The sequence below is a fragment of the Pleurodeles waltl genome, chromosome 5 (genome assembly GCF_031143425.1).
Source record: "Pleurodeles waltl isolate 20211129_DDA chromosome 5, aPleWal1.hap1.20221129, whole genome shotgun sequence".
Classification (NCBI taxonomy): domain Eukaryota; kingdom Metazoa; phylum Chordata; class Amphibia; order Caudata; family Salamandridae; genus Pleurodeles; species Pleurodeles waltl.
In genome coordinates this window covers 1,500,550,849-1,500,563,474 of record NC_090444.1, presented here as the reverse complement: position 1 = coordinate 1,500,563,474, position 12,626 = coordinate 1,500,550,849, and positions in this window count along the sequence as shown.

Genomic DNA, 12,626 nt, shown 5'->3' with positions numbered 1-12,626 from the left:
CTGGCTTGTGCCTCACCCTGACAAGGATTGTGGTTGCTGCTTGACCAGGGCTCACACTCCAGTCAACCAACAATCTGTCTTGTCTTACAAGTATTTAGATTCAAGTTGTTACAGTATAAAAGGGTTTGAATCTCCATATTCTTTGCATGAAAGACACTATACCGGGAACAGGAAGGCTTGTTGGGCCTTTGTCAACCTCAGTGTGGTTTTTGATAATGTTGAAACTGTTCTGCTAAGGAGTTCCAAGGCTCTATGTCTCTTCCAAAGAAAATTACTGGGTTACATTATAACTCCTTATTATGCTTAAATGGCTAGAAACATGATTTAAGGACTAAATAGAATAGAAACTAAAAAATCAACCTAGTGGTAAAGTCTTATGTTAAAATACCATTTCGGAAATGTCACTTTAAAAAAGTTATGTACACAAAAGAGTGATGGATGGAATGCTTGAATTATTCTCAGCCTCTGATAATTACACTGGCTGCATCCCAGTCCATTTTTATTTTGCACACCCGACCACCTCAGTTGGACTTAGCCATATGCAAATCAGTCTCGACCCTGATCAAATGGAAAAGTCTGGCCTCCCTGAACCATAATACAAATGACCCAGGCCCAGGTTCACTCGATTTAGGGCTCATCCGCCAGATATAGCTTAGTTCCAGTAACACTATGTTCCTGGAACCAATGTTCCACGTAGGGTGACACACTAAAGTATGAAAAATGTAATGGAAGGGATGCTTGAATTAATCTCAGTCACTCTTAATTACTCAGGGGTGCATCCCAGTCCATCATTGTTTTGCACACCAATGCCACCTCAGTTTGGACTCAGCCATTTGAGAATCAGCCTTGACCCTTCTCCAATTGGAACAGTCCAGCCGAACTGGGAGGCCACGTCCTTGCTGAACTAGAATGCAAGCAACTCAGGACTATTGGTGCTGAGCCAAGACTGATTTGTATATGTCTAGGTCCAAACTGATGTGGTAGGGTGGGTGAAAAATGATGAATGCTATGGAGCTCGAGTGATTGCCAGTGGCTGAGAATATTTCATGCATTCTATCCATATCTTTGTTTTTGGTACTTTTAGAAAGTTGCCATTTTCCTCCCTAAGCCAAAGGAGCCTTTCTGCCGCTGTCCAGGTTCACCTGACTGTTAATAGCTCTCCTGTGATGTGATGTGTATTCTCCCAGACAGTGGACAAAGGGCCTGGGTGTGGTGAGGTGTGGTTCATCCTGACATCATGGCTAGGGATAAACCCTTTCCTGATTGCACTTCAAAAGGTAGCATGGGACCTGGACCTAGCCCTTCCTGACGTCAGATTAGCCTACCCAGTCATGTCACTGGTAGGTCACATCCAGTTCACACCTGAGCCTCCCCGCCCTTTATTTCACTAGCTAGATCAGAGCTAAAGCCAGGGACAGGAAGAACTGACCAGAACAAATTTTAGAGTTAGAAAATGGGATGTCTCTTACCCACAGGCTGGCACTGGGCATAAAAGTAGCATCCCCAGAAACTGAAATCAGAGCACTCCTGGACCCATGAGGACACGGAAGAGCAGTCCTGCTGTCTAAAGCCTGAAGGAATACTGGACCTTCTTGACTTGAACCCAGGACCAAAGAAGTGACTACAAAGGTTAGCTGTCTGATCTTCTGTGTGAACAACAGGGATTCAAGTTCCCAAGGCTTTGTCTAATTTCTAACTGACTAGCTCCAACTGGACATGGCCTGGTCCCCTTGGCTGGCCTCTGTGGGAGTGAGTCCTGACCCCAGGTGCTGTCTTCAAGGTCCTGGACCCTTTGCTATAGTCACAATGTACTTCACCCTGCTTAACCGAAGGTTTCACCAGATCCAATGCTAGGTGATGCAGAGCCCCCATGGAACACTGTAGCTCCTAACCAGGGGATTCACCAAAAATGATGCTGAGTTATGCAGCCCTCCGCAGATCTGTACCATGCAGCTTCTTGCTGAAGGCTTCACAGGATCCAGCACTGAGCAACTCAAAGTCCCACTGAGCCCTGGCAGTTCTTCACTTAAAGCCTCACTGGATCCAACACAGAGCCCCCCCAGAGTTGTGCTGCACCATCCTTACATAAAAATCAGATGGTGAAACTTCTAGTAGGATAACCCTGGTCCTGCTCTATCGCGGTTGGCTGTATCTTTGCCCCAGTTCAGAGCAAACAGATACGCAAAATTGCCACCATGAGCCTTTGGGAGCTTTGTTACATAAGAACTTGAAAACTTATAACTCTGGTTCTGCTGATTGGAGATTTGTTGTTTTGGTGTCATTTCATTTATTAAAGTTCTGAATAAGTTTGGGATTTTTCTTGTGATGTGTTTTTCAATTTATTATTGTTTTGGGTGCCACATCAATACTGTACATTTTGCTTCCAAATTAAGCCTGACAGCTTTTGCATCAAACTACTGGAGGATTAAGCAAAGTTTTATTTAGTGACTATTGTGGTTCAACCTGACAAGGTTTCTGATTATTATTTGAAGTGGAATCTCATCGCTTTCAATCAATCACACAATTTCTTACACTTATTATTATGTTTATCCCAGTCCTTGGTCTAGCTGCCTCAGTAAACATTTAATTTCACTTTATTTGTGCCCCATGATGCTTTGTATGTGGTTTAATTTGTTTTATTTATTTTTTCATTTTGAAATGGAAAACAAAAGAACAACGTGACCGTGAGTGCTAACAAACACAAATACATTATACAGATCCATACATTACTTATAATTGATAACATTTCTCCTCTTCCCAGCCCAGGAACAGTTATACTGCTTAGAAATTCAACCCACAGTGCGCCTGCCATTTCCCCAAAATTGCATAGTTTCTGAAGGCAGCCACATGCCTCATAAATTGGCTTTTCTACTTGACAGCACCAGTCTACCCTGGTTCGCCATCTCGAAATCTACAGCGCTGCTGGAATTCTCCAAAGTTGCTCAATGTCCCTTTATGCCACTAGGCATGCCAGTCCAATGAATACCCATTCCATTTGTGTCCCTCCCAACTCCTCCAGAAAGCTCAGCAGCACCACCTTTGCAGTCAATTCAATTGAACACCCTAGGGCCAAGAGATCTCCCATTCCACCCCCACTCAGAACGGGTGCACCCCCAGACAGTACCAGGCAACATGCAGTAGGTGTGCCTTTAGGTGGCTACATCTCAAGCAGCCCGAGGAGGTTGCCGGGCCCATGTGTCACAGCTGCAGCGGGGTCAGGTATGTAATGTGGAAATAATTAATCTGCACCATCCTCAGTCTTGCTGATATCACCAATTCTCAGGGCGCAAGGTGTGCCTCCCCCCAGTCACCCTCATCTAATTCCCCCAACCAAATTGCCCACCTGTCCCGCAGCTTGGTAAACCCATCCAGCATGTTGGTCAGCAGTAAGCAATAGATTTGAGTGATGGCACCCTTCTCCAAGCGTCTCATTAGAAGTTTTATGATCAGGGCTATGATCAGGGAGGGACAAGTTTGGTGGTAAGTGAGCTCTCAGGGCGTAGTGAATCTGGAGGAAATGGAAAAACTGGGTGTTAGCCAAGGCGTAGTGATCTTTCAGTTTCTGGAATGACATCAGCCCCTTGCCATTGTGTGTGTCCTCAAAGTAGGTAATCCCAATGTTGTCCCACTGCCTAAAACCCTCCAACTCAGAGACCTGCCGCAGCTATGTGCCCTGCTATAAGGGCATCAGCTTAGTGAGGCGCCACTCCCACTCTGTCAGCCACAAGGCCACCCTCCAAAACCACTGCCATTGCCTGTGTACACCAAGAGGCGGCCCGGGGGACCAGGCTGCCATCCAGCAGTCCCAACAGGCCATCAAATCCAATGTGGCGGAGTTCTAGCTGATAGGCCAGGTCATCCCACCCCCAGTAAAACACTCATTAATAAGGACAGCTGAGCCGCCAAATAATAGATGTAAAGGTCTGCATTCCCATCCTGCCCTCATATGGTGATTTCCATGCAGAACTAAAGGCCATGCGATATCGCTCTCCACCCCACATAAAGGAGGTAAGCTTGGAAGTAAGGGATCGGACCAAGCCCGGCACACTAAATAAGGGAAGTGTCTCAGAATGTACAAATAGCTGGGAAGGCAGATCATCTTGAAAAAGGCGTTACGACCTAGAGAGTTCAAAGGCAGACGACATCATTGAGCCAGATCCGCAGCCAAAGCACAGGCCAAGGGTTGAAAGTTTAGTTCCCAGGCCAGCTCCGGGATCAGGGAAAGATGAATCCCCGGGTATTTGAAAGCATTGAGCTTTACTAGGAGAGTTGGACACCGTTTGCTTCCCCCAGCTTGGCCCACCACTCCACCAACAGGGACTTCCCAGGGATCAAGCGCAACCCGAGGCCTCTCCATACAACATCTGGAGCTCAAGGCATGGGGGCCCGGATCTCTGAGGCCTCCCCAGAAACACCAGGATGTCATCTGCTTATAGGGATATACTGTCCTCACAGCCGATCCCCCACCTCCATTCCTCAATGAGCAGATCGTCCTGAAGGAGGGCCGCCAGCCGCTCAACGGCCAAGGCGAAAAGTAGGGTTGAGAAATGGCAGCTTTGACTTGTTCCCCCCTGATCGGAAAGGGGTCCAATAAAATACCATTGACCCACACTTGTGCCGATGGGTCATGATAAAGAAGGTGGACCATCATTCTGAACTTTGGGCCAAAGCCCATGCGCTTCAGGACCTCCTCTAGGAAGTTCCACACCAGGGTGTCAAAGGCCTTCTAGAAGTCCACAAAGAAGAGTGCCAAATCACCCTCCAGTCTTACCACCTGGGAGAGCGCCCCTTGAACCCATCGCAGACAATGACGCATGCTCCTACCCGGCATGAAGCCGCACTGGTCATGGTGGACCAGAGAGGGCAGTGTGCAGGCCAAGTGAGTGGCCAACACCTTTGCGAATATTTCAATGTCTGCATTAATTAGCTAAATAGGTTGATAGGATGAACATTGGTCACGGGGTAAATCACCCTTGGGTATAACCACAATTGTGGCACAATCAAGGCCGGGGGTAAATTCCCCTCATTGGGTTACCTCTTTATATGTGTTCACTAAGTGAGGCACCAAGTGCTGGTGGAATTTCTTGTAGTATTCAATTGGAAAACCATTGGGGCCCGGAGTTTTCCCAGACTGGATAGTCGATATGGCGCCCTCTACCTCCTCTTCCAGCAAGGACACCAAAATAGACGGCAGTGGAATGTCCCCCAGGATGGAGTTTTCGTGTTCCACCGGGGACTGGGAACCTGTGCGTAGAGACCCTCATAGTAAGAGGCAAAAGTATGTGCAATCTCCATCAGGTCCTCCCGTAGAGCACCGGTCTGTTTCTGATATAGGGTACCACCTGGGTCGAGACATCTCAAGTTGCCAGCCAATAAAGCAATTTTCCAGTCTTGTTCCCCGACTCATATACCCTCTGGGTCAAGGCTTGCTAGCACTGCCTAGCCCCTGCTAGGGATACCTGCTGAATCTCTGCCTGCAAGACTGCTAGCTGTTCCTCTGTCCCTTTCTAGTCGGTCTATCGGGCTCGACTCTCCAGGTCTGTCAGCTTGCCCTCCAGCTCAGTTACCCGCTGGAATTGCTGGGCCTTCCGCTGCCTGACGTACCCCTTGATAACACCTCTCAGGGAGGTGGGTTTCCTGCAAGAGGACAATCCCCGGACAGTACTTCCTGATGTACTGCAGGACAACGGTTCTCTTAATATGGTCTAAAAGACCATTAACATTCCAAGAGAGTATTGTGAACATAGCGCTGGTGTGCTGGTTCCTACTAAGCACAGCCAATGCCCCATATTAGCCTGTTCCACCAAGCGCGCGGGTCACCCAAGGCACCCAAGGACCATGTATCCACATACATAGCACTCACTGTGAACAAGTCAAACCTGAAAAGGAATAGGTAATGCAATAAGAACAGCACCTTTCAAGACCCCAAAATTCCCCAGCACCCCCACTCCATACTTCTCTCCCTGGAGCATCTGCCACCCTTCCCCAACACACTTTCAAATCAGTAAAGTAGAACAATCAGTTTTGGGGGTCCTTAATTACAGATGTGCCACCTGACCATAGTTATTAAGATATTAAAACGCAGTTTCAGTCATCAAGTCCAGAGCCCTCCTAGCGCTTAGCACCTCAGCAGCCTCCAGGCACTGCTGACCAGTACCTGGACACAGGGTCCCCCGCCTCACCAGGCTCAATTCAAGGGGCTCTGGACCCCCTTCACTGATACAAATAGGATGGGCGAAGCCACCAAAGCAGCGTCCAGATCATTCTCCTCCTGCAGCTCATGATCCAGCGGGCCCTGCTGCACTCCTTTCGCTCCCCGGTGGTCACCCATGACCTTCTCGACCAGGAGCGCTTCCTCTGCATTCCGGCTGGTGGGCCTCACCAGGATCCCCAGCCCCATCCCAGGTCCTCCCCCCTGTATTGCTGACCTCTGGCCTGTTTCTCCACGCCCACTCCCATGCCAGCTCTGAAGTATCGAAAAAGTAGGTATTGGATTGAAAAATCACTTTTAGACAGGTGAGGAAAAGCACCATTTAACAGAGGTTCAGTGTTCAAAGTTTCCTTTTAACTGCCTCAAAGGATCTGTGTGTTAGCTGCATTGCCCTGGAGTAGCTGGGAAAAATCAAAATTTGGGAATTCTGGTATCGAAGGTCTGCCAGGGCCCTGGCCTCCTGCAGGATCGTGTCCCGGTCTCTAAAATTCAGGATCTGTAGAATAATTGGTCGGGGGAGTACCGACCAGCGGCCGAGGTGTCAATGAGCGATGCACACATTCTATAATGAAATTGGCAAACAGCCTCCCTGCTGGCACCCAGGTGTGGAACCACCCCTCAAGTGACATGGCCTGGTCAGGGGCATCCAAGCCCTCCGGCAGTCCCACCAGTCACAAGTTGTTGCGCCTAGCCCCGTTTTCAATGTCTTTTGATTGCTCCTGCAGGTCAGCCATTGATTACATGTGGTTAGAGACCTGGCGCTTGAGGAGGGCCAGGTTGTCTTCTGCCATTGAGATATGCTTTTCAGCCTTTGTCACCCTCCCCGCCACTCCTCGCAGGTCCTGCTGAATTAATGAGGGATCTATGCGAAGCTCGTCCACCTTGTGCTCCACGGCCTCCTGCAAGTCCTGGATCACCTTAAGGATGGCCCCAAGATCTGGCCGAGACTCTGGTCACTCCAACTTCCCCCTCCACAGCAGGAGCAGGGAGGGTGTACTGGTCCATTGTCATTTGTGGCTGTGCAGGTGGCGGCTGTCTGTTGCGACCCATGGCATTTCAAACAAGCACCCTAACCACGGAGGTGGGAGGGGAACAGGTCCAGCAGCTACCTCCAGTTGTCTGCGGTCCTAGGTCCTTGTTCATTCCGTGCCCAGGGACCACAGCCCGGTGCTCTGTCCTCCACACCGCCAGGGGGGGGAGAGGGAAAGGGGGGCTCTAACTTCACAATGAGTCGATCCTCAATGCCACCCCCTCAAATGGTCCCTGCCCCTGCAACCCATCTCCCACGCATCTTAAGTGTCCAACGACCCCCATGGGTCCAGTGATCCCCCTAACTCCTTGCACTGCAGTGCTTCTCGGGGGAGCCCTACCGGCACCCAATCGACCCCCATTCCGTCCACCACACTACTGTCTATGGGGGGCAAGTGACCAGCCTCGTCCACCTACTCCAATTGGGGCAGCCCCCACACCAGCCCAGTCCCCACCACATCTGCACCCCCCTCCAACTGCTTCCTCCCTCCTCCAGGCCATCATAGGTCTGTCACCCTCACCTGCTCCACACTGTCTTCAGGGGTACAGAAGGAAAGCCAAGGCTCACCATGCAGGCACCCCGAGGCCCATGAAGGTCCAGGCACACACTACGCTGTGCCCGGCATTCCAAGGCCAGGCAGGCACCGCAGGTAGGTGCACCATGCTAACCTCACTGTCCACCTCCAGCGGCCGTGTTCGCCATATGCCACTAACCACTGCCACCCGCTTGGTAGCCCTGGTGCACGGGGCCTCCCCCTTGGTGGTCTCCGAGGCCCAGGAGCATTTCACGAGGCATCAGCCATTAACAGGTCAGGTGGGCACCGCATAAGGCACGCTGCGCAGGCTAAGTCGCTCTTCTTGTCGCTCTGTTTTTTTGGCGGCGGCTGGTCTGTCATGTCTCCCGGCTCTCACCAGTGCTCCGGTGGCCCCCTGCATCGTCAGGGGCCGCACTGGTCAGGTAGGATTAGGGCAGATTTGTGGTAGGCCGTGGAGCCCCGCTAGGCTGCAGCCGCCATGTTGGCTTGTGAAAGGACTTTGTTTCTGGTAAGTACTGTTTATTTTTAGTAGAATAAACAATAATGCAGAACAGCAAATAATACCTCCGCCACAGTCGCCATCCCAACCGTTCTCCCGTCTTATGTCGAGTCTCGAGACAAGGTTCCAGAATCCCTACAAGACTCGACATAAGAACTAAGAGAGAACCCAACATATCCTTCCCTTTAACACATACAAAGTTACATCCAAACATATACAAAAACACGTAACACATTTTGTTAAACTAAAAGTACAAAATCACGAAACTTCTTAGGAAGCCTCCTATTCCTAGTTGAGGATCTTCTTTTCATGTCCATCGACTCACACTCCTACTTAATAGGACCTTCCAAATCCTTGTCCTTCCGTGGGTCATTTCTTGCTTCTTAATTTACTTTGGTGGATTCCTTCAAAGATTTGTTCAAAAGTTCCACATCACGAGCCAAGGACAACCTCTCCTTATTCCACGAATTGCCATCTTCCAATTTAACTGAACGCAAAACTAGGGGAAACCCTATAACCCTAACCTGCCCAGGGTAAGTACAACATGAAAAAGGCAAAAAATGACAGGTAGGGATAAATTTAGTGCTAAGTTACAAGAACAGTCCTTAATTCCGTTGCTTCTGGATTTATTTCTTTTTCATATTTATTTCCAAAAAGATTTTAATATAGCAAAAAGGATCTATGGTGATATCATACAAAACTTAAAACATATTACATAAATACGTGTACAAAAAATATATTATTCACAAAACACATACCATAATTTACATATAAAATTTTAACAATAAAAAAAGGAAAGAAAGAGAAGAAACCATCTTGAGGTGGTGCCCTACGTATTAAAGATGTGGTCACTATTATGTCACTCCAAATGTGATCCACTTTTATTTGCTAAGGCACTGGGCTTTTCGTGCACTAGACTGTCACACTCTTGTGTATTTCTTTCACACAAGCGTGATAGCGTGCATCTCAAATTTTTCTTAATGATATAGTCCAGTAATTAACAAGCCCAATACACTTGCAGTACATAAAGGTCAATGCGTTTCGGCCAACTCATTTATGGCCTCATCAGGACTGAAGAAGGGCAATCATAGTTCTAGAAAAACAATCAAACACACCTATATCAGGAATACATTTATGTATACATTAAATAAACACATAGAGGTGTATATTACATGCCACCAGAAAATTTGATATTAAATAAAGCTTTTATCAAGACAGTATTAGCTCCATTTTTTTATTTTATTTTTTTAAAAAATTTTTTAAAAAACAAGGAAAATATATATATATAGATTACCAACTTAGCAAGCCAACAAATGATACGTTTGTATCTTACTATGCCACACTCTTGTAAAACTTTTTTTTAAAGTTGACAAAATTAAGTTACCAAATGTCTACTCTATTGGTGTTCCAAACAACTTAACTTTTTACCTTAATTATAAAAGAAGAATGGTGGAACCCATCCTGTCCACTGTTCCTAGACCAGCAGAGGCGGTTGCTATTTCAAATTAAATCAGTGCGGCTTGGATCGGTTTCCTGATCGAGAAACAAAATCTCTCATCAGTGGTTTACAAAACTCTATTTCAGATTGATGGCTAAAGCTGTTGCATTAAGCGGTTAAAACAAACACCTCAGCGCAAATCTGTGAAGTTGGTTACCGTTTTTGCCGTGTCCGGCGTGTTCTCACAATTACTGTCAAGTCCGCGAGTTTGATTCCGAGCGCGTCTTCCGTTTCGGAAACGTTGCTACGAGATGTCACGCACTACAAGCGCACTGGCATCTAAAATAGCAATGCCAATCACTATTCAACTTAGGTCATCTAACAACTTGCCAATCAAAGTAACGGCCCGCTGCAGTAGCGGCGGCCATCTTAAAGCAGGCAAACCTGTGCTTTTTTGTCCTTCATACAGTAAGTGTTTAGATGCTGCATTTTACATAAAGACCTCAAGTACCATTTGCACTATTCAACATATATTTCCAATATATCTACAGCATTTCGCAACCAGACTGGCTGAAGATGGCATTTGCTCAAGCAAATTGTCTCACCCTAACTCGTCTATCCCTATCAAAATCCATGTCTTTGCAAACGCTGGACTACTGTTGTTATTAATTCGACCGTCTTTCATTTTTCTTAATGATATAGTCCAGTAATTAACAAGCACAATCCACTTGCAGTACATAAAGGTCAACGCGTTTCGGCCAACTCATTTATGGCCTCATCAGGACTGAAGAAGGGCAATCATAGTTCTAGAAAAACAATCAAACACACCTATATCAGGAATACATTTATATATACATTAAATAAACACATAAAGGTGTATATTACATGCCACCAGAAAATTTGATATTAAATAAAGCTTTTATCAAGACAGTATTAGCTCCATTTAAAAAAAAAAAAAAACAAGGAAAATATATATATATAGATTATCAACTTAGCAAGCCAACAAATGATACGTTTGTATCTTACTATGCCACACTCTTGTAAAACTTTTTTTAAAAGTTGACAAAATTAAGTTACCAAATGTCTACTCTATTGGTGTTCCAAACAACTTAACTTTTTACCTTAATTATAGAAGAAGAATGGTGCAACCCATCCTGTCCACTGTTCTTAGACCAGCAGAGGCGGTTGCTATTTCAAATTAAATCAGTGCGGCTTGGATCGGTTTCCTGATCGAGAAACAAAATCTCTCATCAGTGGTTTACAAAACTCTATTTCAGATTGATGGCTAAAGCTGTTACATTAAGCGGTTAAAACAAACACCTCAGCGCAAATCTGTGAAGTTAGTTTTTGAAATGACATATTTTTAGGTGACACACGGAGACTTGAAGACGAAGCATATATTGTTGTTTCGGTATTTTTTATTGTTCTATCCAGAGGTGTAAGGAGATTCAGTCTTATAGTTTCTGTGGCAAGCGTTTTTAATGTGCAAGCACTTGAAAGATGGCCGAATTAATAATAATCATTAGGCCAGCGCTTGTATATATATAGATGGTGTTTGCGATAGACGAGTTAGGGAGAGACAATTTGCTTGAGCAAATGCCACCTCCAGCCAGTCCGGTTGTGAAATGCTTTAAATATATGTTGAATATTGCTAATGGTACGCGTGTGTTTATGTGCAAGCACTTGAAAGACGGTCGAATTAATAACAACAGTAGGCCAGCGTTTGCAAAGACATGGATTTTGATAGGGATAGACGAGTTAGGGTGAGACAATTTGCTTGAGCAAATGCCATCTTCAGCCAGTCCGGTTGCGAAATGCTGTAGATATATTGGAAATATATGTTGAATAGTGCAAATGGTCCTTGAGGTCTTTATGTAAAATGCGGCATCTAAACACTTACTGTATGAAGGACAAAAAAGCACAGGTTTGCCTGCTTTAAGATGTCCGCCGCTACTGCAGCGGGCCGTTACTTTGATCGGCAAGTCGTTAGATGACCTAAGTTGAATAGTGATTGGCATTGCTATTTTAGACGCCAGCGCGCTTGTAGCATGTGACGTCTCGTAGCAACGTTTCCGAAACGGAAGACGCGCTCGGAAACAAACTTGCGGACTTGACAGTAATTGTGAGAACACGCCAGACACGGCAAAAACGGTAACTAACTTCACAGATTTGCGCTGAGGTGTTTGTTTTAACCGCTTAATGTAACAGCTTTAGCCATCGATCTGAAATAGAGTTTTGTAAACCACTGATGAGAGATTTTGTTTCTCGATCAGGAAACCGATCCAAGCCGCACTGATTTAATTTGAAATAGCAACCGCCTCTGCTGGTCTAAGAACAGTGGACAGGATGGGTTGCACCATTCTTCTTCTATAATTAAGGTAAAAAGTTAAGTTGTTTGGAACACCAATAGAGTAGACATTTGGTAACTTAATTTTGTAAACTTTTAAAAAAAGTTTTACAAGAGTGTGGCATAGTAAGATACAAACGTATCATTTGTTGGCTTGCTAAGTTGGCAATCTATATATATATATTTTCCTTGTTTTTTTTTTTGTTTTTTTTAAATTGAGCTAATACTGCCTTGATAAAAGCTTTATTTAATATCAAATTTTCTGGTGGCATGTAATATACACCTCTATGTGTTTATTTAATGTATATATAAATGTATTCCTGATATAGGTGTGTTTGATTGTTTATCTAGAACTATGATTGCCCTTCTTCAGTCCTGATGAGGCCATAAATGAGTTGGCCGAAACGCATTGACCTTTATGTACTGCAAGTGGATTGGGCTTGTTAATTACTGGACTATATCATTAAGAAAAATTTGAGATGCACGCTATCACGCTTGTGTGAAAGAAATACACAAGAGTGTGACAGTCTAGTGCACAAAAAGCCCAGTGCCTTAGCAAATAAAAG